The sequence below is a fragment of the Bubalus bubalis genome, chromosome 2 (assembly GCF_019923935.1).
Source record: "Bubalus bubalis isolate 160015118507 breed Murrah chromosome 2, NDDB_SH_1, whole genome shotgun sequence".
Taxonomy (NCBI): Eukaryota; Metazoa; Chordata; class Mammalia; order Artiodactyla; family Bovidae; genus Bubalus; species Bubalus bubalis.
In genome coordinates, this window is record NC_059158.1 from 21,127,188 (window position 1) to 21,153,968 (window position 26,781).

At 45.9% G+C, this 26,781-nt stretch overlaps 5 non-coding genes and 1 pseudogene across 5 annotated transcripts; 1 reads left to right on the plus strand and 5 right to left on the minus strand.

Annotated features, from left to right (window-relative positions):
* Nucleotides 1-8,674: 8,674 nt before the first annotated feature.
* TRNAV-UAC lies at nt 8,675-8,747 on the minus strand. Its single transcript has one exon. It is a non-coding gene; the product is annotated as a tRNA-Val (tRNA).
* A 2,325-nt stretch (nt 8,748-11,072) lies between these two features.
* Nucleotides 11,073-11,146, minus strand: TRNAT-AGU. The gene has a single exon. It is a non-coding gene; the product is annotated as a tRNA-Thr (tRNA).
* A 3,302-nt stretch (nt 11,147-14,448) lies between these two features.
* On the minus strand, nt 14,449-14,522 carry TRNAI-AAU. The gene has a single exon. It is a non-coding gene; the product is annotated as a tRNA-Ile (tRNA).
* A 1,450-nt stretch (nt 14,523-15,972) lies between these two features.
* LOC112578653 lies at nt 15,973-19,891 on the minus strand (annotated as a pseudogene).
* A 1,249-nt stretch (nt 19,892-21,140) lies between these two features.
* Nucleotides 21,141-21,214, minus strand: TRNAI-AAU. The gene has a single exon. It is a non-coding gene; the product is annotated as a tRNA-Ile (tRNA).
* Nucleotides 21,215-25,609: 4,395 nt separating this feature from the next.
* On the plus strand, nt 25,610-25,692 carry TRNAL-UAA. The gene has a single exon. It is a non-coding gene; the product is annotated as a tRNA-Leu (tRNA).
* The last annotated feature ends 1,089 nt before the right edge of the window (nt 25,693-26,781 follow it).

Consider the following 26,781-nt stretch of genomic DNA (forward strand, 5'->3'; position numbering starts at 1 on the left):
TCCTCTTACTGTTAAGAGTAGTTAATACTCCCTAAGAGGGAGAATCGTGGCCAAATTCTATGATAAATCATGCATCGGATAAAAGCATGCAGAAGTCAATGGTAAAGGCAAAAAGAGGCAAGAAGGCAGGAAAGGTATACTCAAAGGTGCAGAAACCACATTAGGCAGAGACTGCTGGAATTCAGGAAATGATTTAATACCACATAAAATTTAAACAGACAGACATGCTCTCTTTAGACACCGTGGTTATATGTTTCTTTTTGTTTTCAAGTTGGGCATAAGGAACACGTCAAAATATACAACTGCCTTGAGAGAAGGATTTTGGATGTTGAGAGAGACAGGGCATAGTAATGCTCTTGATGGCACAAACTTGGAATCCACAATGCAACGCTTTCTCACCCCAGCATTGCCATCTGTTGCCTAACTGGCCTTTGCAATAAAAGACCAGGTGTACAGAAGCTAACAGAAGTGTGCAGATTTATGCAGAAAGCTTTGGGGAAGTTTTATCTGAAGGAGTGATGATGGAGGGGAAGTTTCGAGGTTGAGGCGATCGTAACTAGGAACAGAGGTGGAACAAATAATATATTCACAAATCTCTGGGAAATAAGAGGACAGGGTGGTGGGGAGAGAAGGGGGGCAGTGAAGTGTGAAATGAAGCTGGAGACATAGGAGAGGCCATGGAGAGGATTTGAGGCCATAAGCTTAAGGGTCATGTCATAAAATAGGTCTCAGATGTTCAGGTGGCAGGCGACCCTTTCAGAAACACCGCTTCCTGCCTTTCATCCATTTGTCCTCTCAAAGTTCACAGAATCTGAGATCTAGTCTGATCTAATCTGAGTAAAAGTCAGCTAAAATTCTCCCAAATATTGGAGAAAACTCCCAGGCAATCAAACCACGCAGCCCCCTTTAGACCGCAGCGGGCAACAGCGGTGGTCCCGGTAGGACAGCCCGGCCAACCCGCCCGACTCCCTCAGTGGGAATTTCAGGGATCTGCCACCCCCGGGTGCTGAGCTCCACCAGCGCAGAGGCAATGGGAGTCCAGACATCGAGGTATCACTTCCCTGAACGCGGGAGCCCCCGTTTTGCAGTCTGTACTCAGGTGTCAAGGGAAATAATCAACAAGCAGTCTATACCCGGAACAGAAGAAAAAGCGTGAATCAAGCCAAACTAAGGACGATAGCCCCGTGTGAGTGTCTCTCACTAATTCTGAAGAACGGCTCCGGAGAAACACGGTTTCAGCAGTTTTATACCGTGTCTATTTATATAGACTGATTATATATATTTATATAGGTTGATGTCGACATTCTAGGAATCAGCAAACTGAAATGGAGTGGAATGGGTGAATTTAACTCAGATGACCATTATATCTACTACTGCGGGCAGGAATCCTCAGAAGAATGGACTGACCATCATGGTCAACAAAAGAGTCCGAAATGCTGTACTTGGATGCAATCTCAAAAACGACAGAATGATCTCTGTTTGTTTCCAAGGCAAACCATTCAATATCACAGTAATCCAAGTCTATGCCCCAACCAGTAACGCTGAAGAAGCTGAAGTTGAACGGTTCTATGAAGACCTACAAGACCTTTTAGAACTAACACCCAAAAAAGATGTCCTTTTCATTATAGGGGACTGGAATGCAAAAGGAGGAAGTCAAGAAACACCTGGAGTAACAGGCAAATTTGGCCTTGGAATACGGAATGAAGCAGGGCAAAGACTGATAGAGTTTTGCCAAGAAAATGCACTGGTCATAACAAACACCCTCTTCCAACAACACAAGAGAAGACTCTATACATGGACATCACCAGATGGTCAACACCGAAATCAGATTGATTATATTCTTTGCAGCCAAAGATGGAGAAGCTCTATACCGTCAGCAAAAACAAGCCCAGGAGCTGACTGTGGCTCAGACCATGAACTCCTTATTGCAATTTTCAGACTTAAATTGAAGAAAGTAGGGAAAAGCACTAGGCCATTCAGGTATGACCTAAATCAAATCCCTTACGATTATACAGTGGAAGTGAGAAATAGATTTAAGGGCCTAGATCTGATAGATAGAGTGCCTGATGAACTATGGAATGAGGTTCGTGACAGTGTACAGGAGACAGGGATCAAGACCATTCCCATAGAAAGGAAATGTAAAAAAGCAAAATGGCTGTCTGGGGAGGCCTTACAAATAGCTGTGAAAAGAAGAGAAGCGAGAAGCAAAGGAGAAAAGGAAGGATATAAACATCTGAATGCAGAGTTCCAAAGAATAGCAAGAAGAGATAAGAAAGCCTTCTTCAGCGATCAATGCAAAGAAATAGAGGAAAACAACAGAATGGGAAAGACTAGGGATCTCTTCAAGAAAATCAGAGATGCCAAAGGAACATTTCATGCAAAGATGAGCTCGATAAAGGACAGAAATGGTATGGACCTAACAGAAGCAGACGATATGAAGAAGAGATGGCAAGAATACACAGAAGAACTGTACAAAAAAGATCTTCACGACCCAGATAATCACGATGGTGTGATCACCGACCTAGAGCCAGACATCCTGGAATGCAAAGTCAAGTGGGCCTTAGAAAGCATCACTACGAACAAAGCTAGTGGAGGTGATGGAATTCCAGTTGAGCTATTCCAAATCCTGAAAGATGATGCTGTGGAAGTGCTGCACTCAATATGCCAGCAAATTTGGAAAACTCAGCAGTGGCCACAGGACTGGAAAAGGTCAGTTTACATTCCAATCCCAAAGAAAGGCAATGCCAAAGATTGCTCAAACCACCGCACAATTGCACTCATCTCACACGCTAGTAAAGTAATGCTCAAAATTCTCCAAGCCAGGCTTCAGCAATACGTGAACCGTGAACTTCCTGATGTTCAAGCTGGTTTTAGGAAAGGCAGAGGAACCAGAGATCAAATTGCCAACATCCGCTGGATCATGGAAAAAGCAAGAGAGTTTCAGGAAAACATCTATTTCTGCTTTATTGACTATGCCAAAGCCTTTGACTGTGTGGATCACAATCAACTGTGGAAAATTCTGAATGAGATGGGAATACCAGACCACCTGATCTGCCTCTTGAGAAACCTGTATGCAGGTCAGGAAGCAACAGTTAGAACTGGACATGGAACAACAGACTGGTTCCAAATAGGAAAAGGAGTACGTCAAGGCTGTATATTGTCACCCTGCTTATTTAACTTCTATGCAGAGTACATCATGAGAAACGCTGGACTGGAAGAAACACAAGCTGGAATCAAGATTGCCGGGAGAAATATCAAGAACCTCAGATATGCAGATGACACCACCCTTATGGCAGAAAGTGAAGAGGAACTCAAAAGCCTCTTGATGAAAGTGAAAGTGGAGAGTGAAAAAGTTGGCTTAAAGCTCAACATTCAGAAAACGAAGATCATGGCATCCGGTCCCATCACTTCATGGGAAATAGATGGGCAAACAGTGGAAACAGTGTCAGACTTTATTTTTCTGGGCTCCAAAATCACTACAGATGGTGATTGCAGCCATGAAATTAAAAGACGCTTACTCCTTGGAAGGAAAGGTATGACCAACCTAGATAGCATATTCAAAAGCGGAGACATTACTTTGCCAACAAAGGTTCGTCTAGTCAAGGCTATGGTTTTTCCAGTGGTCATGTATGAATGTGAGAGTTGGACTGTGAAGAAGGCTGAGCGCCAAAGAATTGATGCTTTTGAACTGTGGTGTTGGAGAAGACTCTTGAGAGTCCCTTGGACTGCAAGGAGATCCAACCAGTCCATTCTGAAGGAGATCAGCCCTGGGATTTCTTTGGAAGGAATGATGCTAAAGCTGAAACTCCAGTACTTTGGCCACCTCATGCGAAGAATTGACTCATTGGAAAGGACTCTGATGCTGGGAGGGATTGGGGGCAGGAGGAGAAGGGGACGACAGAGGATGAGATGGCTGGATGGCATCGCTGACTCGATGGACGTGAGTCTCAGTGAACTCCGGGAGTTGGTGATGGACAGGGAGGCCTGGCGTGCTGCGATTCATGGGGTCGCAAAGAGTCGGACAGGACTGGGCGACTGATCTGATGTGATCTGATCTGATCTGATAGTCTTTGCAGCCAAAGATGGAGAAGTTCTATACAGTCAGCAAAAACAAGTTCGGGAGCTGACTGTGGCTCAGATCATGAGCTCCTTATTGCAATTTTCAGACTTAAATTGAAGAAAGTAGGGAAAAGCACTAGGCCATTCAGGTATGACCTAAATCAAATCCCTTACGATTATACAATGGAAGTGACAAATAGATTCAAGGGATTAGAATCTGATAGACAGAGTGCCTGAAGAACTGTGGACAGAGGTTGGTGACACTGGACAGGAGGCAGTGATCGAGACCATCCCCAAGAAAAAGAAATGCAAAAAGGCAGAATGGTTGTCTGAGGAGGCCTTACAAATAGCTGAGAAAAGAAGAGAAGTGAAAGGCAAAGGAGAAAAAGAAAGATATACCCATTTGAATGCAGAGCTCCAAAGAATAGCTAGGAGAGATAAGAAAGCCTTCCTCAGTGATCAATGCAAAGAAATAGAGGAAAACAATAGCATGGGAAAGACTAGAGATCGCTTCAAGAAAGTTAGAGATACCAAGGGAACATTTCATGCAAAGATGGGCACAATAAAGGACAGGAATGGTATGGACCTAACAGAAGCAGAAGATATTAAGAAGAGGTGGCAAGAATACACAGAAGAACTATACAAAAAAATATCTTCATGAGCCAGATAACCACGATGGTGTGATCATTCACCTAGAACCAGACATCCTGGAATGGGAAGTCAAGTGGGGCTTAGGAAGCACCACTATGAACAAAGCTAGTGGAGGTAATGGAATTCCAGTTGAGCTATTTCAAATCCTAAAAGGTGATGCTGTGAAAGTGCTGCACCCAATCGGACAGCAAATGTGGAAATCTCAGCAGAGGCCCCAGGACTGGAAAAGGTCAGTTTTCATTCCAGTCCCAAAGAAAGGCAGTGCCAAAGAATATTCAAACTACCACACAATTGCACTCATCTCACATGCTAGCAATGTAATGCTCAAAATTCTCCAAGCCAGGCTTCAACAGGACGTGAGCTGTGAACTTCCAGATGTTGAAGCTGGATTTAGAAAAGGCAGAGGAACCAGAGATCAAATTGTCAACATCTGTTGGATCACTGAAAAGCAGGAGAATTCTAGAAAAACATCTACTTCTGCTTTATCGACTACACCAAAGCCTTGGACTGTGTGGATCACAAGAAACTGTGGAAAATTCTGAAAGAGATGGGAATACCAGACCACCTGACCTGCCTCCTGAGAAACTGTATGCAGGTCAAGAAGCAACAGTTAGAACCGGACATGGAACAGCAGAGTGGTTCCAAATCGGGAAAAGAGTACGTCGAGGCTGTATATTGTCACCCTGCTTATTTAAGGTCTACGCAGAGTACATCATGCAAAGTGCTGGGCTGGATGAAGCACAAGCTGGAATCAAGATTGCCGGGGGAAATATCAATAACCACAAATACGCAGATGACACCACCCTTATGGCAGAAAGCAAAGAACTAAAGAGCCTCTTGATGAAAGTGAAAGAGGAGAGTGAAAAAGATGGCTTAAACCTCAACATTCAGAAAACGAAGATCATGGCATCTGGTCCCATCACTTCATGGCAAATAGATGGGAAACAATGGAAACAGTGAGAGGGGGCTCACTCTCACTGTTGTGGGGGGTCTCCAAAATCACTGCAGATGGATTGCTGACTGCAGCCATGGAATTAAAAGATGCCTGCTCCTTGGAAGAAAAGCTATGACCAGCGTAGACAGCATATTTTAAAGCAGAGACATTACTTTGCTGACAAAGGCCCGTCTAGTCAAAGCTATGGTTTTTCCAGTAGTCATGTATGGATGTGAGAGGTGGACTATAAAGAAAGCTGGGCACCAAACAACTGATGCTTTGGAACTGTGATGTTGGAGAAGATTCTTGAGAGAGAGAGTCCCTTGGACTGCAGGAAGTTCCAACCAGTCTATCCTAACGGAAATCAGTCCTGAACATTCATTGGAAGGACTGATGCTGAAGCTGAAGCGCCAATATTTTGGCCACCTGATGTGAAGAACTGACTCATTGGAAAAGAACCTGATGCTGGGTAAGATTGAAGGCAGGAGGCGAAGGGGATGACAGAGGATGAGGTGGTTGGATGGCATCACTGACTCGATGGGCATGATTTTGGGCAAGCTCCAGGAGTTGGTGATGGACAGGGAAGCCTGGTGCGCTGCGGTTCATGGGGTGGCAAAAAGTTGGACTCGACTGAGCAAGTGAACTGAACTGATTCCTTGTCAGAACAAAAAAACATCAAAAGTGAAATGGCACATTCCTTAAAGGTTTCCAAAGAAAAAAAAAGAAAAGCAGATCAGCCAGTTCACATCAGATCAGTCTGGCCCAGGCACCTGGGAAATACTACTAGTGTTCACCTCTCAGGGAGAAAGGCATAGCTTTACCTTTAAAACAGACTTTTTTTTTTTTTTTTTTGCCTTTCATTAGGCACGAACATATGTAAGCCAGAATGACTTTCCCATACCTCAACATGTGACCATTTCTTTCAGAATCATCTAGTAGAAATACAGGTTTTATTTTCTTGGGCTCCAAAATCACTGTGGATGATGACTGCAGCCACAAAATTAAAAGACACTTGCTCCTTGGAAGAAAAGCTATGAGATACCTAGACAGCGGATTAAAAGGCAGAGACAGCATTTTGCCAATGAAGATCCCTCTCTCTGGTCAAAGCTATGGTGTTTCCAGCAGTCTTTTAGGGATGAGAGAGTTGGACCATAAAGAGGGCTGAGCATGGAACTGTCGATGCTTTGGAACTGTGGTGCTGGAGAAGCCTCTGAGGGTCCCTTGGACTGCAAGGAGATCAAACCAATCAATCATAAAGGAAATCAACCTTGAATATTCATTGGAAGGACCGGTGCTGAAGCCGAAGCTCGAATGTTTTGGCCACCTGATGTGAAGAGCTGACTCACTGGAAAAGACCCTGACGTTGGGAAAAATTGAGGGCAGGAGGAGAAAGGAGACAGAAGATGATCTGATTGGATGGCATCATCGACACAGCGGACATGAATTTGAGCAAACTCTGGGAGATCGTGAAGGGCAGGGAAACCTGGCGTGCTGCAATCCGTGGGGTCCCAAAGAGTGGGACACGACTTAGCGACTGAACAGCAGCAACAACGGAAATACCGTGTGCGGTATTTTATGTGTTTAAAAAAAAAAAAAGTCTGTCCCTAAAACACACGCGCCACCGACTCAATGTACCATTAAACATTTCCCCCTGTCCTTTCTCACTTGTGAGAAATCCCTTACACGGCCCGGCAAATCCGGAGTGCGCTGTTCATGGTCCTGACTCCGGGAATAGTTCTGGTTTCCCGGGGGCGACGCGGACCTTCTCCGCCTGCCCGTCGCTTCCTGTTGATCTGGATGCCGAGTCCCCGAACCGTCCGAGAAGAGCCGCTGCTGGCCTAGATACCCTGCCTGCGAGGGTCCCCAGGCCCCGTTCCGTGTGTGTCTGTCCCACAGCCTTGTCTCGAAACACACACGTAGACAAACGCACCTCCACTCCGTTCCGATCTCAACCGGGACTGTTCTGTGCCTAAATGGAACTGTCTTTTGAACCCGGGGAAGCGACGGGTCTGTGCGACTGAAGGACAACCCGTGGCAGAATGTGACCAGTCCGCCCAGGCAAACCTAGGTGGGTGGGTAATTGGGTCCGGCTGCAGATGACCGCGTGCTGCCTTCCGCGTGCTGTCATCCGCGTGCAGATGACCCGGGCTCCCGGAAAAGGGGCGAGTCGGCGTCGACCGCGTGGTGGAAACATTTGAGCAGAGATTCGGATCCAGGCGGACTACGGAATAATTCCCTGAGGGTACTGGTGGGGATCCGCACGTGGACCCGGGGAATTAGGAGAAAAAGGAAAGGACAGTGAGATTAAGCAACCGTCTCCACCCGACACAAGATCTCCGTGTAGTTTCTGGGGACAGGAAACTTCTGATTCATTGCTTCCATCCCCTCCGCCATTCTTTTCCACCTTCTGCACACACAGATTTATGTCGAAGGTTTTTGAAAATATTTCTGGTAAGGGGGAAAAAAAAATTGCCAGAGATGGAAGACATCTGGAAACCTCCCCTTTTTCCCGTCTGTTGGTTTTAGCTTCTTGTTTGACTGATTGCATTCTTTCGTTGATTCACTTGTACTGCTGTAGGCCTACCTCAGTTGCTTCGGGCCAGTTGCTTGCATTTCAAATCATTTGCCCATAGGCTAACAGTGAAAGCGAAAACAATAAAGCTTGGTGAAGAAAATGTAGCGAAATACTTCCATGCATTTGAGATGAGCGACTACATGTTAGACAGGACAGAAGGCGCACTAAGCGTCCAGGACATAATAAGCACTAAGCTACCCCCGTACCTCACAAAATCCGACCCCTTTTTCCTCAAAATTGCACTAGGAGAGAACATTATAGTTGACACATTGTAAAGCTGCTGGAGTCAGAGGAACGTCAAGAAATGTTAACTACAGTAAGCATTTTAAAAGGCCGTAGGTGAGAGCACGGGTGCTCTGAGGATACGTTAGAATCGGGAACCTTGGAGAGGGCAGCAAAATCCCAAGGAAATCTTTGCACTTGTCTATAAGACAGCAAAAGCCAGCGGCTTGGGCTGTTTCCGCCCGGTTTCGAACCGGGGACCTTTCGCGTGTAAGGCGAACGTGCTAACCGCTACACCACGGAAACGCCACGCCCATCGGGTGCCTTACAAGTCCCATAAAACGGCATACTCGGTTCCTTGGTTGCTCCCCACTCCCCCCGCCCCCCGTCACGCCCCCAATCTAGTAATTTTGAATATTTCTCTTGCAGAACGTTTTCACTCGCGGTGCCTTGCTTTCCATCGTTTCAAAAACTTTTGCTAAAAGAATAATATCGAAACTCTATGGCTCATACTGCTACTGCTGCTGCTAAGTCGCTTCAGTCGTGTCCGACTCTGTGCGACCCCATAGACGGCAGCCTACCAGGCTCCCCACCAAACCTAACTCAGTGGTGGGGGTGGTTTAGTCGCTAAGTCGTGTCCGACTCTTGCCACCCCATGGACTGTAGTCTGCCAGGCTCCTCTGCCCATGGGATTCTCCAGGCTGGACATCTGGAAACAACCCACTGGAGTGGGGATGTTCCCGACCCAGAGATCAAAGCCGGGTCTCCCGCATTGCAGGCAGATTCTTTACCGCCTGAGCTAGGAGGGAGCAGAGTCCAAACACCTTCCCAAACATCAGGCAGGGTGTCCTCAGGTTCCAAGGGCATTTGATTACGAGCAACAACCCGATAGTGTCCTGTGCCTTTGATTTCCACCTCTCTTCCTCATCGTCGGAGCCAGAACACAACGCACAGAGTCCTGAAGACCACCGAACTTCCGAGAGGGCCAAACTCGCCTTGCAGGAGACTGCCGAGCGGGGTTGGGATGGCCTGTGTCCTCTTGACTCTCAGAAAGGAGTGCCAAAAGGAGCAGCAGTGTTTGGGAATTCATGGGACTGGATTTTGCGCCGGAATAAGTCGAGGTGGGAGGCATCAGTCAACTTATTATCCAGCGTCACTCACACTGCCCTGGAACGACTGTGCTTCGAGCGATCTGAATCTGTTCAACAGATGCCCACCTTGCCTCTCCTTTGTTTTTCTCTTCATTTCACCTGACCTTCCTCATTGTATTTTCCCTCTTCCCAGTACTTCCCTCGAGGACCAGGAAGGTGCTCAGCAGCGAAATTGTAGTCTTGCATTAAATCCCATGTGAGAAATTCCTGATTTCTCTGCATCAGCTCTGCATCGGCATCTTTCACAAATAGCAGCGCTGAGAGCTCCTGCTCTCAGCAAAACTAAAACTAGGATTGGTCACAACGTTGCAGGAAACAGAGTCGAGAGACAATATTTCCCAATCAGCAAGTTTGGGATTTAGTTTCCCATAATTTGATTAGAAGTTTATTTTTAAGCCAGTAAGGAGTAGCCCCACAATGTACCCAATCCTGACCCTACCAGATGTCCTGAAAAATTATGCAGGCAGCTCAAAGGGCCCTTTGAGGTACGTGACTCCTGAACGCACAAAGGCTTTTCAGATCAAAATGTACTTTTTAAACAGTTGAAGTTCATAAACAAAGTATGCTTTTAAAAGTCAGTTTGCCCGCACCTTAAAAAAAAAAAAAAGAAAAATATAATTTTGTGTATTTTGTCGTTGACTATTTTTTATCCTCTTTTAGATATAACCTCAGTTCTTCTCCTTCCAAAATTTCCAGTATCGTCAAGAGTCCATTTCACATCGAAAAGAGGAAACGGTTACAACACAACTTGATTTACACTACCGTAATTTATATTAGAATGTCTTTCCTCTTCTTTTATTTCTTTTGATTTCATGTCATTCACTAAGGATAAATGAGTAAAAACAATGCTGGATTACCTAGTGATTCAGGAAGACAGCTGCAACATATGAAAGTGCAGAACTTGAAAACACACCCACTGAACTAGACCAGTAAGCCTCTGGCCTTGCTTCATGAAGTATCGTCCATGGAACAGGAGTGTAGAGTCTGAGATTGTAGAAATGCTGACTTTCAGGCCCCTGTTGCAGACGCCGTCATTTAAAACCCTCATTATCATGGATCACACCAGGTCATTCATATGCCCATAAATTTTGAGAAGCCCGACTGTAAGGCACTACTAAAGTTGGTGCCAAATCGGGGTGGTGGGAGTTGGCTGGGGAGGGGCTGGCTCTGAAGGGGGACATGACAATTCAATGATTCCATGAAGAAAAACAAATGACTCCACTGTGGTAAAAGTTCTAGGAGGCAGACATAATCGAAGAGATCACACAAAACCAAACTGGCAACTTCTGAGACCTGATCTAAAATGCAAAGGAAACACCAAGAGGCAGTTCTAATTCTCATCTCAAGATGTCTGAGAACCGCCTTTTTATGGCTATCGGGAGAGCATTCCTAGTACTCCGAAGTACTCCCGGGCTTGATGGGAGGTAAACAAATTTCACTTTTTAAACTTGTTTTGCTCTATTTAAAACAGTCTTGCCTGAGGCCCCGCTGGGATTTGAACCCAGGATCTCCTGTTTACTAGACAGGCGCTTTCACCAACTAAGCCACGGAGCCAGCTGCAGTTGACTCTTGGTTCCTCACATTATTTGAAGGAGTTTTCGCTTTCCTGGCTCACCAAGGCATTTCTCAAGAACTTTAGATCAACACTACAATCTCAGGACTATTTCTCAAAATTTCTATCAAGTCTTTTACCCTCTCTTGTCTGAAATATGCACAGAAGTTTACGTGCTGAGCCAAGACAAGAAAAACCTTCTGAACCTCTGAACCCTTGAAATCGATAGCCAAATCGTTTGACTTTTGCACCTTCCTATGGGAGATACTTTTCACTTTCATGCATTGGAGAAGGAAACGGCAACCCACTCCAGGCCAGTGTTCTTGCCTGGAGAGTCCCAGTGACGGCGGAGCCTGGTGGGCTGCCGTCTGTGGGGTCGCACCGAGTCGGACACGACAGAAATGACTTAGCAGCAGCATGGGAGATATTAATACTTCTCCCTTTCGAATCTGTAAAAGGAAAACGATGGTGCTTATCAGTCTTGAAACATAACATGAAATGGAGCGCTTGAAAGGACTTCACCACATCTTTTGCTACGCTCACTGTCAAAGAGCAGTATCTTACAAGAGAGGAGTGTGCCTGTTCATATTTATTTCAGAGCAACGTGGGCGGTAAAGGCATGCAAAAGGGAAAAGGAAGGTAAGAATTCAGCAAATGTAAACATGCAAGAATGATGTTTGACACAGAAATACAGACAATTAAAACTTTGGTAGACATGTCTTACATTAAAAATGTCATCAAGTTCTTGACTTGTCTGAGTTCCTAAAATAGACACTTCATGCATAATTATCAGAGACTAGTCCTCTCCTCTGAGCATGAGGCAGTATGCGATGATGCTTTAGAGCTCAAACTCTGATGTCAGACTCCATTGATTCTTTGTTCCAAATCTGTCATTATACTCGTGACTTTGAGAAAATGTAAAACCTCTATTTATTATTTTTATTTACTCAAATTCTTTGAAGAGTGCTGGCAGGTAGTGTAGATGATTTCTAGCCTCAATCTATAAGACTGCTACAAGTGTTCTATATCTAGGCCGCATAAACAATACTGCTTCCACAGGTGCTAGTGAATAGTGTCAGGAAGCTGCCAGTATCTCTTGCAATAACAGACTTCTGTTTTGTGTGTGTTTTTTTTTTTTTTTCCCCAACAACTGTAGCTTCTCGAGTACTTCTGTAAAGGTAGGCCACATTTTCCATTTATTTCTATTTGAAGAACTCCTTCATTGCATTCACATACTGCTATAGGATCACAATTTTTCTGCCCAATGTGATTCACCTCTCCTATTGTACTTTATCAAGTATTTTGTGAATTAATGGGAAGACTAAGTTAAGTTAGGAACCACCTGCTGTTAAGCACATCAAAGGCACTTGAGCGCACACGCACAAATAAGAAAACACACACACACACACACAAGAAAACAAACCCACCCAACATTAAAGTAACCTTTGATCTCCCAGTTCAGAAAAGAAGGGGTGAGTAATATTGCCTGGGCAAAGTATGATCTCTGTGACGACCCCACGGAAGAAGAGTGAACTGGCCATTGTTCTGTCTGAAAATCTTGGATTGTGTCATGGGAACACAGGGCAAGACGGTCTTGCCCTTTATAATGGGCAAGATGTCACAAAGAGCAGTGGTTAAGATGTTTATTGACACAAATGGAAACATTTTCCGGCCAAGCTAGGAAAGAAAACATTTCAGGTGTTATTTGAAACTTTGTGAGAGAAACTCACCAAACTTCAAGTTCAACATACACCGTATAGCTCCATTTCAGATGTCTTTTACAGGCTGAAGACGAATGTCATTGGTCTGGTTTGCATTTCAGTGTGGGAATGGGACTCTGGGAGAATAATCTGCAGCATGTACCATCTTGCACAGGTCACCATGTAAATATCTCTGCATGTCCTTCCCCAAAGAAGACATCAATCACATTCCTTCAGCTTTTACGAACTGCCTGTCATGGACCTACTGCCCACCAGGCATTTGTCTCAACTCTGATTTAAGTGGTGGGAAACAGACACATTTCCTATGCGAATTTTGAAACACAAATTTTTGTTTTGGAGTATATTTAGAAAAGTTGCAAAAACAATAGAGTTTCTTTGTACCCATTTCAGAGTTTCCTTTAATTAGCTTCTTGGGTTACCACGGTACCTTTATTAAAGCCAAGAAACCAACATTGATACTTCAATAATAACTAAACTCATGTATTTGTGTGTGTCACATCTGTTCTTACACTAATGTCCCCCCCCCCCCCCCAACCCACGGGATCCCACATTGCATTCAGCCTCCTCTGGTCTGTGATTGTTTCTTGGTGCGGATGAATTATTTTTATCCGGTATTTTTATGACTATCTTCCAGTCTAGGTTTGTCTGATAGTTTTCACACGAAGGCCTGGGGCTACAGGTTTCTGGACGAGACCACAGAGATGAAGTACTTGTCCCATCACTTCCTATCAGATGTGACTTGGTAGGAGGATAGCTTACCATTAGTGATGCCAACCTTGATCACTTTTAAGGGAGTGTTTGCCATTTTTCTCCCTGGTGAAGTTTCTTCCTATGTTTTCCTACTTCTTCCTGGATATTTAGAAGCTAGTCGGTCAGGATGGCCCATATTCCAGAAGGGAGAGGTTAAAGCTCCATCTCCTGGTGGCTGGGTGGGGAATAGTTTCTTACCTTAGTTGGAATGCATCAGTAAGAAAAATACATCCCTTCTCCTGTATTCATTGATTTATTTATTTAATCACTGATTTATAACAGTACGGACTCATGAATACATATTTTATACTTAGTTTGCATCATTATCTCAAACTATATTATTTGTTGTTCAAAGTTTCAGGTTTGGCCATTGATGGCTCTTTCCAGCTCATAAAGAGACAGCTGACAAAACTGCTTCTTTCCTGCTGTGTTTGTATCAATAGAGTTTTTTCACATAGCATTTGAAAAACCTTGTTTCATCTTTTGCTGATCTAGTTAAGACTCAAGTGTGGAAATGTAGAAAGTGTAGATGGTTTCATAGTCTATTTTAGGAGGAAAATAATCCAGTAAGGTCAGTTTCTTTGCTGGAATCAGTTACCCCGTGGATCAAAATGTGCCAAAGCGACGCTCTGTGTCTTGCTGGGTCACGGACTGCTATCCTTTCGTCCTGCAGATGCGAGTCAAACAGGACGAAAGATGTACGATTCCAGTTAAAGTTCTCCGCGAGAGTTTCGTGTCCCAGACATGAACTGGGATATAAGCGGTGAACCTAAAAGGGATGAACCGTCACCTTCTGTGTGTAAGTGTAATAAAATGGTGGTCTTCACACAGCCTGGCCCGTACGGGGATCGAACCCGCGACCTTGGCGTTATTAGCACCACGCTCTAACCAACTGAGCTAACCGGCCAGACACACGAGTGTGAGATCGTGTTTATGCTATTAAAAGAAAAGCAATCAATACGGCTTTTCCGGGAGCTGGAAAAGGAACACAGTGAACAAACGACCACAAACTAATACTCAAAGAAAGAAGAAATCGCCTTCTTCCTCTCCCCCATCGTGGAATTAGGGGAAAACAAAGAGGAATTCTTAGTATTTGGCGTGAATGAACTCTGTTTCCTGAGGACTGAGGTAATCAAAACTGTGGCAAACCTGCCTGAGAGCTAGGCCTGGCACCACAGCCACATTGATAGGGAGGCTCTGAGACTACTTGAGGAGACGAGGTAGCCCAGGACCAACCCCAAAGCCATTAAGTAATAAATGGAGACGTTTGCAAATAAGTATCCAGCAAAGTAGGAGGAAAATCAAGAGGAAGTGAAGATTGGAGGGTAGACCTCCTTTTTTCATCTCTCGGCAGGAATCGAGCACCCAAGACTGTCAGACCATGGTGCACACGTTAAATGATGATGGGAATCACTGAGGCTAGACCTCAACATGAGGGGCTGTGGTTCAAGAGCAGCGTTTGTTACAGGGTAGCACCTGTGAGTCGGACACGACTGAGCGACTTCCCTTTCACTTTTCACTTTCATGCATTGGAGAAGGAAATGGCAACCCACTCCAGGGCTCTTGCCTGGAGAATCCCAGGGACGGGGGAGCCTGGTGGGCTGCCGTCTATGGGGTCGCACAGAGTCGGACACGACTGAAGCGACTTAGCAGCAGCAGCAGCAGCAGCACCTGTGATCTGCGCTAGGACTGATCCTCAGAAGAGAGAACAGTGTTACTCCTCAGGGTTTGGAGTCAAGAAAGGCAGGGAACAACCCCTCACAGAATGGGCCTTATGCCTGTATTTCCACACTCCTGCCCATCCCTCCCCTCACCCCACTCGTCTTTACTTTCCCTCCACTTCCCAGCTTCCCAGAGGCACTCGGGCCACTTGACTGGCTAACTCCTGGTCCTGGTGAGGGTTGAACCCACCTGTGAACATGATATTGTTCATGCAATATAACTCACCCCTTCTTTTTTGAACTGGGAGATCAAAGGTTACTTTAATGTGGGCCCCCGTGAGACTGGGTCCAATCTCTCAGAGCTTGGAGGTGTGCTCAGCAGGAAGGCTTGATCAGAACCCTAAACCCCTTGGATTGGAAGCTGGACTTGCCCAAGAGAGACATTTGATTACGGGAAAAGGTTGGTGAGTGAAAAAGAAGGAAAACTAAAAGAAAGACAGAGAAAGACAAGGATGAAGTGACAAGAAGAGCAGTAGAGACAATGAGGAAGAGCCTAAGAGACAGAAACTGAGCCTCACGGAGAAAGCAAGATTGAGAAGATAGCAAAGGACAGGGAAAGTCTGAAGACAGAGGAATAGGGGCCGAGAGAGAGTGAGAAACACAGGGACTAAAGGGACGCAGAGACCAAAAATGAGAGACAGAAATAGAGCAATGGAGATAAGTAAGGACAGAGCAAGCAAGAGGGGAGGAAAGTAGAGAGATACTGAATGAGCAACAAGGGCCGAGACAGAGACGAAGAGCAAGAAAGAGAACCAGACTAAGACACAGAGAGAGACAGAAATGAAGATATTCAGAGAAACAGGAGCAGATTGAGAGACAGTTAGAGCCAGAGAGAGTTCAGGCAGGAGGAGACTGTGGGAGGGGGGTCCAGTGAGAGCAACAGTGAGAAGCAGAGACAGGTCAGGGTCTGAAGTCCAGAGACAGACAGGCAGCAAGGCACCCAGCCCAGTACTTGAACAGAATTTGAGCCTGAAGCTGATTTTCAGGGGGAGGAGATGAGCGTAAAGAGCCATGTTTATTTGACATTTAAAATAATATTCACATTGAGTTGTGGAGAAGGGAATGGCAACCCACTTCAGTATTCTTGTCTGGAGAATTCCATGAACAGAGGAGCCTGGCAGGCTACAGTTCACAGGGTCCCAAAGAGTCGGACACGGCTTTGTGACTGAACAAAAATGACAGAACATTGAGAATAATCACTTAATTTATATAACTCTTTGTAACAAAGCACTTTTAGTCAGGAGTGAGGATTTTGCAGACATAGGATGGTTTTATGCAGGACAGTTGCTAAATATGAATTCCTGGGAATTTCCTCTTTCAGAACAAGTTGCCTTTTCTTGTCGAATAAATGGATACATCCAGGACTGAAGTAGCCCTTCTGGAGTTGGTGAGGGTGTAGGATTCAGACAGCACCCCTAACTTGGCTCTTCTTTGCCAGCCCAAGCCAGGTCTGCAGCTGCTGGGAGATTTTCTGGAGAGAGGTGGGGAGAATTTGGACAGTTCAGACTCCAGCACTAGTAGAGAGCAGGAACATGCTAATTAGCATGCAAATGATAATGCAAATCACTGAGAGCTTTTTCTCTCTTACCCGTCGCGCAAGGCGGAGGCTCGGGGAATCTGAGGGTCTCTCAGGTGCCATGTCCAAGCAATGAGAAGCACTAGGGATGAGAAGGGCTGGCTCGGAGGGTCCCAAAGGCTGTGTCACACTTAGCACATGCCAGGGGTCTGTATCCCCTGGAAAGAAAGGAGAGGATGGTGTGTTGAGCCACAGCCAGGTAGACGCTAAGGAGTCAAGTTCTGACGGCACACTCACCATTAATAAATAGCACTTGGGTGGCTCCTGGGGTCTGGCCACCATAATAGGAGTTGGTCTGGGCCACAGCCTGAGCTACAGATGAGGTTGAAAGCCCAAACACCTGTTCACATAGCTCAAGCTCGGAGGGCAGAGCTGGGAGCTGGGAGAAAGGGCACCCGGGGACCTCACAGGTGACGTCTGTGGAGAGAGGGATTCATCAATGTGGAGTATATAGCCAGCCCCCTACCTCTTTAATAATCATGTACAGAGCTCTCCCCAGTGATGACTGAGACAGTTCCAGACCCTCCCTTCAGTGAGTTCAGGGTCCTCTCAGAGACGCACTCAGCCCAAGACACTGATGGCCTAGAATGATCAGAGCTTGATATAAAAATGTCTGGAGTGAGGTTGGAGGTGTCTCAGAAGGAGCATAATGAGCCTGGACCACCTTGAGATGGCTTGTCTGGACACAGCAGAGACCGTATATTTTGGAGGTGAGAGTTTGGCCAGTCACTCACAGAAGCCGAACTCGGTACAAGTTTGGTACAACCACTGCCGGTCACCCACGCTGGACACTTGGAGTTCTGTGACCCTCAGCTGTGCCACTGTCTCTGCTCGAGGAATGCTTAAACACCTCTGACCCAGGCTGTGTGTGACAACCTAAAGGACAATACACATACGTATATGCAGACATACATTCCTTGCCCACCCCGGCCCCCCCCCACCCCGGTCCACCCCCGGGCCATCAAGCCAGGGCAGGGCCTGGAGCCAATGGTCCCTATGGGCCAAAGTCAGAAGTCAGAAGAGTGAGTTTCTGAGTTTTCCTGGGGTCACTGGTCAGAGTTGCTGGGGACCTAGGTCCCTATGGGTTAGAAATTAAGGTGCTAGATGACTAGGAACTTCTCACCTGTAAAGTTGATCTTGGGCAAGTGAGAATATCTTAGGTCTGAGTTTCCTCAGTTGTGTGTGGGGACAATAGTAGTGTTTACTTCCTAGAACTATTTTAAGAATTCAATGAGATAATATATGTGAAACACACCGCACAGCATTTGGTGCAGACATCGATGGAAAAGTGATAGCTGGATTGTACAGGCTGGGAGTCCGAGGGAGTCTGAGGCTAGGAGCCCCGGTCTCTAGGAGAACTGTGTCCCGAGGACAACTGTGTCCCCTGGACTAATGTTTTTCCTTCATTCTACAAATACTATTTGAGAGGTTGCTGTGTGCCAGACTCTCTTGCAGGCCCCAGAAAGAGGACAGAACAATGTAGGCAAAATAGTAAGCACAGTCGCTAACATCTGCCTACTGTGCTCCGGGCTCCCTGTTCCCTAGGGCATACTGCTCCTACCTCATTTCACCTCCGAGGTCCTTTTGAGATGTAATACCCATTTTACAGACGAGGAAACTAAGGTGCAGAAGGGTTTACGCTTGCCCAAGTTCACACAGCGGAGGTGGAGCAGGAAACCTTGCTCTGCTCATTCTTGGCGGTGCTTGGGGTTCTCACCTGCACTGCCCGACGAAGCCCGCGGTAGGGTGCAGGGCCGCTGCCCTTGCAGTTGCCCCGATCCCCGAGGAGGAGTCTGCAGAGCTGTCGCACACTCAGGGGCGCTCCAGCTTGCCCATCGTACTGCACCGCACCTCCCACGAGTGCCTGCAGCGCCCCCCAGAGGCTCGGCCTGGTCCTCAGCGCGCTCCAGGGACCCGCACGCTCCCAGCTCCACGCTCAGCGCTGCCGGAGCCCCCTCCGCCCCCGTCTAGAGCGCAGCCGCCGCTCCACCTTCGCAAGGCTGCGGACGCTGCCGCCCGGCACTGCGGAGAGCGAGAGGCAGCGTTGGTGAAGACTTGGGCCCTGGGTTCAGCCTTTCCCTTTCCGTGACCCTCATCTTCCCTGGGCTCCCCACTTTTCCACCTTCAGACTCATACAGGAGGCAGTTGAAAGTCGCTTTTGCTCGAGGCCCCGCCCTCTTCCGGCTCCTCCGCCGGGCGGTCCGCACCCCGCCCCCGTATCAGCCCCGCCCCTGTTGGGTTCTCCCTTCTTCGTTCCCAGACCCATCTTCAGCTCTCGCCTTCTTCCCAAATTCACCCACCTCTCGGGGCTCCCAAGTCTCTGAGACCCCAACACCTTGCAAGCTTCAGCCGTTTTCTCTGGCCCCCATCCTCAAGGCCTTTTCTCTTTCCCTATCCCCCTCCGACTGGGCCCCCAACTCATACCTCCAGGGATCCGCCAATCGCAGTATTCATTAGGCTTCTAGACACCACCTAAAGTCCGGTCGCGGAAGAATATCAGGTGATTCGCACCACTGAGGCCTTCTCCCCCCGGGCCCACCGCCCGCCATCCTTACGTCATTATACTTGGAGAAATCCAGTAAGGCCCGCACCGGAGCGGAAGAGGCGATGGAGGCAAAAAAGAGATGGGGAAACTGAGGGAGAACAAGTTATCAGCCTGGGGGCTGAAGGACTGGGATCCCATATCTGCCCGCCCCTGTGTCACTCACTCGTTGTGTGATATTCTACACACTGAACTCTTATGAAGGCAGACTGGGATGGGGGATGGAGGGAGGAGGGTCTGGAAGGAGGTTTTCCTATTATCTGAGTTATGGACCTCGCAGTCCAAGTTCCTTTCCCCCAGTCCACCCAGAGGGATCCCAGGACCTTTAGCCGGGCCCAGGCAGCCAAGGAGCCAGCATAGGAACCTCCGAAGCAGATCCAGGGGCTGGTGGGAGACGTTGAAGAGGCGGGAGAGTGTGAGGCGGGCAGAGGCCGCATCCGCCAGCCTAGGGTCAGAGGAGAGGCTGAGTCGGTTCCCATGGGTAGGAATCCCTGAAGATTCCCCGACTTACAGGCGGGGATCCAGAGACAAGAATGGAGAGAGCCTGGCCAGAAGCTAGGGTTTTTTTCTCATGAGGTATTTCTGAGGATTCCCCATACCTACACACTCATTTCCGCACAAGTGCCTAGATCAGGGGCGACTCATTTGGAAAGCTTCCACTCTTCACTTCCAGACTAGGTGGGAGAAGAAAAATCTTCAAGACAGTTTAGGTGAAAATCTAAATTATAGGAGGGATTGGTGACTATCAAAGAGAGCTACTCAGGAAGAGGAGGGGGCCTAGGCTGGATAGGTTAGGAGGTATTGGCAGAGAGGGAAACACGATTAGAAAAAGAGACAGAGATATTGGAATATATCTAACATCCTTCCCTTTTTTTTTTTTTTTTAAGGTAGTGTTTGCCGATTTTCCTCCCTGGTGAAGTTTCTTCCTTTGTTTTCCTACTTCTTCCTGGATATTTAGAAGCTAGTCAGTCAGGGTGGCCCATATTCCAGAAGGGAGAGGTTAAAGCTCCATCTCCTGGTGGCTGGGTGGGGAATAGTTTCTTACCTTAGTTGGAATGCATCAGTAGGAAAAACACATCCCTTCTCTTGTATTCATTGATTTACTTATTTAATCACTGATTTATAACAGTACGGACTCATGAATACATATTTTATACTTAGTTTGCATCATTATCTCAAACTATATTATTTGTTGTTCAAAGTTTCAGGTTTGGCCATTGATGGCTCTTTCCAGCTCATAAAGAGACAGCTGACAAAACTGCTTCTTTCCTGCTGTGTTTGTATCAATAGAGTTTTTTCACATAGCATTTGAAAAACCTTGTTTCATCTTTTGCTGATCTAGTTAAGACTCAAGTGTGGAAATGTAGAAAGTGTAGATGGTTTCATAGTCTATTTTAGGAGAAAAATAATCCAGTAAGGTCAGTTTCTTTGCTGGAATCAGTTACCCCGTGGATCAAAATGTGCCAAAGCGACGCTCTGTGTCTCGCTGGGTCACTGACTGCTATCCTTTCGTCCTGCAGATGCGAGTCAAACAGGACGAAAGATGTACGATTCTAGTTAGAGTTCGCGAGAGTTTCGTGTCCCAGACATGAACTGGGATATAGCGTTGAACCTAAAATGGATGAACCATCACCTTATCTGTGTGTGTGTGTGTGTGTGTGAAAAATACGAAGTCGCCACACAGCCTGGCCCGTACGGGGATCGAACCCGCGACCTTGGCGTTATTAGCACCACGCTCTAACCAACTGAGCTAACCGGCCAGACACACGAGTGTGAGATCGTGTTTATGCTATTAAAAGAAAAGCAATCAATACGGCTTTTCCGGGAGCTGGAAAAGGAACACAGTAAACCCAAACGACCACAAACTAATACTCAAAGAAAGAAGAAATCGCCATCTTCCTCTCCCCCATCGTGGAATTAGGGGAAAACAAAGAGGAATTCTTAGTATTTGGCGTGAATGAACTCTGTTTCCTGAGGACTGAGGTAATCAAAACTGTGGCAAACCTGCCTGAGAGCTAGGCCTGGCACCACAGCCACATTGATAGGGAGGCTCTGAGACTACTTGAGGAGACGAGGTAGCCCAGGACCAACCCCAAAGCCATTAAGTAATAAATGGAGACGTTTGCAAATAAGTATCCAGCAAAGTAGGAGGAAAATCAAGAGGAAGTGAAGATTGGAGGGTAAACCTCCTTTTTTCATCTCTCGACAGGAATCGAGCACCCATGACTGTCAGACCATGGTGCACACGTTAAATGATGATGGGAATCACTGAGACTAGACCTACACATGAGTGGCTGTGGTTCAAGAGCAGCGTTTGTTACAGGGTAGCACCGGTGAGTCGGACACGACTGAGCGACTTCCCTTTCACTTTTCACTTTCATGCATTGGAGAAGGAAATGGCAACCCACTCCAGGGCTCTTGCCTGGAGAATCCCAGGGACGGGGGAGCCTGGTGGGCTGCCGTCTATGGGGTCGCACAGAGTCGGACATGACTGAAGCGACTTAGCAGCAGCAGCAGCAGCAGCACCTGTGATCTGCGCTAGGACTGATCCTCAGAAGAGAGAACAGTGTTACTCCTCAGGGTTTGGAGTCAAGAAAGGCAGGGAACAACCCCTCACAGAATGGGCCTTATGCCTGTATTTCCACACTCCTGCCCATCCCTCCCCTCACCCCACTCGTCTTTACTTTCCCTCCACTTCCCAGCTTCCCAGAGGCACTCGGGCCACTTGACTGGCTAACTCCTGGTCCTGGTGAGGGTTGAACCCACCTGTGAACATGGTATTGTTGGCCGTGCCAAGGCAGGCCAAGTGGGCCCCCGTGAGACTGGGTCCAATCTCTCAGAGCTTGGAGGTGTGCTCAGCAGGAAGGCTTGATCAGAACCCTAAACCCCTTGGATTGGAAGCTGGACTTGCCCAAGAGTGACATTTGATTACGGGAAAAGGTTGGTGAGTGAAAAAGAAGGAAAACTAAAAGAAAGACAGAGAAAGACAAGGATGAAGTGACAAGAAGAGCAGTAGAGACAATGAGGAAGAGCCTAAGAGACAGAAACTGAGCCTCACGGAGAAAGCAAGATTGAGAAGATAGCAAAGGACAGGGAAAGTCTGAAGACAGAGGAATAGGGGCCGAGAGAGAGTGAGAAACACAGTGACTAAAGGGATGCAGAGACCAAAAATGAGAGACAGAAATAGAGCAATGGAGATAAGTAAGGACAGAGCAAGCAAGAGGGGAGGAAAGTAGAGAGATACTGAATGAGCAACAAGGGCCGAGACAGAGACGAAGAAAGAACCAGACTAAGACACAGAGAGAGACAGAAATGAAGATATTCAGAGAAACAGGAGCAGACTGAGAGACAATTAGAGACAGAGAGAGTTCAGGCAGGAGGAGACTGTGGGAGGAGGGTCCAGTGAGAGCAACAGTGAGAAGCAGAGACAGGTCAGGGTCTGAAGTCCAGAGACAGACATGCAGCAAGGCACCCAGGCCAGTAGCTGAACAGAATTTGAGCCTGAAGCTGATTTTCAGGGGGAGGAGATGAGCGTAAAGAGCCATGTTAAGTTGACATTTGACATTTAAAATAATGATATTCACATTGAGTTGTGGAGAAGGGAAGGGCTACCCACTCCAGTGTTCTTGTCTGGAGAATTCCATGGGCAGAGGAGCCTGGCAGGCTACAGTCCACAGGGTCCCAAAGAGTTGGACACGGCTTTGTGACTGAACAACAATAACAGGACATCGAGAGCAGTCACTTGTATTTAGATAACTCTTCGTCGGTAAGAAAGCACTTTTAGTCAGGAATGAGTATGTTTGCAGACACAAGATGGTTTTACGCAGGACAGTTGCTAAATGTGAATTCCTGGGAATTTCCTCTTTCAAAACAAGCTACTTTCTTTTGTCCAATAAATGGAAACATGCAGGTCATATAGGAGATGGTGAGGGCATGGCACCATCTAACCTGGCTCTCCTTTGCCAGCCCAAGCCAGATCTGCAGCTGCTGAGAGATTTTCTGTGGAGAAGTGGGGAGAATTTGGAAAGTTCTGACTCCAGCACTAGTAGATAGGAGGATATGCAAACTAGTATGCAAATAATAAGGTAAATCACCCAGAGCTTTTTGTTTCTTACCTGAATTCCCCATTCCCTCAATATGTGAGGTGACATCATTTTCTTTGTTAGTTATCAGGACAATGCTTGCCTGGTAAAATGTGTTTGGAAGAATTCTCCCTCTCCGACTTTTTGGATGAGTCTTAGAAGGATGGGTCTTAATTCTTTTTTAAATGTTTGGTGGAATTCACTAGTGGAGCCATCTGGTCCTACACATTTGTTAGTTGAGAGGTTTCTGATTACTGATCAATCTCCTTCCTAGTGATAGGGCTTTTCAGATTTTCTCTTTCATCATGAGTCAGTCCTGGTAGACTGTATGTTTCTGAGAATCTATTTTTTCTGTTGTCCAATTCGTTGATGTATTATTTAGTTTTAAGCAGGTACAGCAATCTGAATCTTTGTATTACCTTTGTGTGAAAAGGTTTCTTTGCCAGTTCGCTAGTCAGCTTAGTTGGTTAGAGCATGGTGGTCATAACACCAAGGATGTGGGTTCAGTCCCCACATGTGCCAGTGCAAGCCTTTTGTTACTTACTGAAGAATTTTGTTGCGATCATCTAACAAATTGGAGATAACCTCACATACATCAAATTGGGAATAAGTGTTGACTTCATTTGTTCTTCAGCAGTGACACTACCTTCCTTCCCCTCCACCCCTGCCCCCAGCAAACACAGTCCCAGCAAAAAGATGAAATTTCAGCATTTCAGATTTGACAGAGGGTCATTTTCACCACTCACTGCTTGAAATCCAAAGCCTATGTACATTTAAGGAGGGAGCAGTGCTGGCAAGGCACCATCCCTTTGAAAGAGCTGATGACTGATATTTTCTGGGAAGGGGCTTAGAGTAGACTTTCAGAAGGTCAGTGGATTGACATATTCTGTGGAAGCATGGTTCTTCTGGAGAGACTCTTGTTGTTTGGTTGGCACTCAAAGGGATGTTTACTGAAGTGAGTGCATTCCTGGCTGGTTCATTTCAGAAAGCAGGGGTTGACAGTGATTGGTTGTGCAAATGTTCACAAAATGATTATCACGGATAGATCAATTGGTTTAAATTCAGGTCTGGTGACTACTTGTTATCACTGTATAGAACAGTCTTTTCCTAAGTTTGTGATTAGTATGTGTTTCAACATTTTACTTTGGCATAAAGCAAACATTATTTGTTTGTTTAAATATACAAGTAACATATAATAAAAATGTTTGCCAGAGTTAGGAAATAGATGATAGTGAAAGTTGCTCAGTCATATCTGACTCTTTGTGATTTTATGAAATTATCCAGACCAGAATACTGGAGTGGTTAGCCTTTCCCTTCTCTAGGGAATCTTCCCAACCAGGGGTCAAACCCTGGTCTCCCACATTACGGGCAGATTCCTCACCAACTGAGCTATCAGGGAAGCTACAGGTATTAAAGAAATGAAAGGGGTCAAAAGGTACACATTTCCAGTAATTAAAAAAAAATAATAAGTTATAGAGATCTAAGGTACACTGTGGTAGTATAGTTGTTAATAACAATATTGTATTGAATATTTAGAAGTCCTTAAAAGAATAGATCCTAAAAGTTTTCATCACAAGAAAAAAATTTGTAACATATGTGGTGACGGATATTAACTAGACTTACTGTGTTTCATTGGTTTTTTCCAAGAAACATTAAAAGGATTTTTCTTTTTTAAACTTGGTCTCTAATCTCCTGTAAAATTATTCATAGTCTTCCAGGGACTAGCAAGTCTAATTAATTATAAGCCTGTAATATTGGAATGATGCTAAAGCTGAAACTCCAGTACTTTGGCCATCTCATGCGAAGAGTTGACTCATTGGAAAAGACTCTGATGCTGGGAGGGATTGGGGGCAGGAGGAAAAGGGGACGACAGAGGATGAGATGGCTGGATGGCATCACCGACTCGATGGACGTGAGTTTGAGTGAACTCCAGGAGATGGTGGACAGGGAGGCCTGGTGTGCTGCGACTCTTGGGGTCGCAAAGAGTCAGACACGACTGAGCGACTGAACTGAACTGAACTGAACTGAACTGAACCGAACTGAATATTGGATACATAGACATTTGGGCCCACCACCGGGATGGCCGAGTGGTTAAGGCGTTGGACTTAAGATCCAATAGACATGTGTCTGCGTGGGTTCGAACCCCACTCCCGGTAGAACTGCTTTTGTTGCTAAGTCATGTCCCACGCTTTTGCGACCACATGGACTGTAGCCCTCCAGGCTCCTCTGTCCATTGGACTTTCCCAGGCAAGAATTCTGGAGTGGGTTGCCATTTCCTTTTCCAGGGTATCTTTCTCACCCAGGGATCAAGTTACTTTAGCATGTATCTTACCCAATTGGACAATAGTCCAGCATATAGTTGACTCTGAACTCTATTTATCCAATCTGACAGGCTCTGTCTATAATGGGTGAATTTAGCTAATTTAGATATGATGTAAATGATATACTTGTATTTTAAAAATCCACTATCTTATTAGCTGTTTTCTATGTGTTTTTTTCCCTTTGTTCCTTTCTTTTATCTCTTTCTTCCTGTCTAGAGCATTGCCTTATCATTTGTATGTCTTAACAAATCGCTAGTGGTTTCCCTAGGGTTTTCTATATACAGCTACAACTAATCAAAATCTACCTTCAAATTATATTATGCTACTTACTGTACCATGTAAGAAGCTTGCAATAATATACTTCCTCCTATATTGTGTGTCATTGCTGCCACAGATTTTGCTTTCATGTATGCTATAGCTGTACAGTATGTCACTACTACTGTTGCTTAATGCAGTCATTTTTAAAGTGATTAAAATTGGGAAAAATATTCCTTATGTGTACCTCTATTGTATCCATTTCTGTGGATATTCATTACTTTGTATTTCCTCTTCCTGAGCCCAGCTTATAACATTTCCTATTTTGCAGGTCTGATAGAAACGCACTCTAGTTTTTGTTTGTCAGGAAAGACTTTTATTTCTTATTCAGTTCTGGAAAATACTTTTTGCTTGGTAGAGAATTCTGGGTTTACAGATTTTACAAAATTAGCCTCTCATCACTTTCAAATGTTATCCCATTATCTTCTGGCATACCTAACCTGATGAAAATTCTACTGTTTTGGATACATAGCTAGCTAGCTAGATATAGCTTGGAATTCTCTGACTTGGAGCTGAGATTTGATGTAGAGGTTTCCTCCACTATCAGAAAGTAGTTCAGTTCAGTTCAGCTGCTCAGTCGTGTCCGACTCTTTGCGACCCCATCGACTG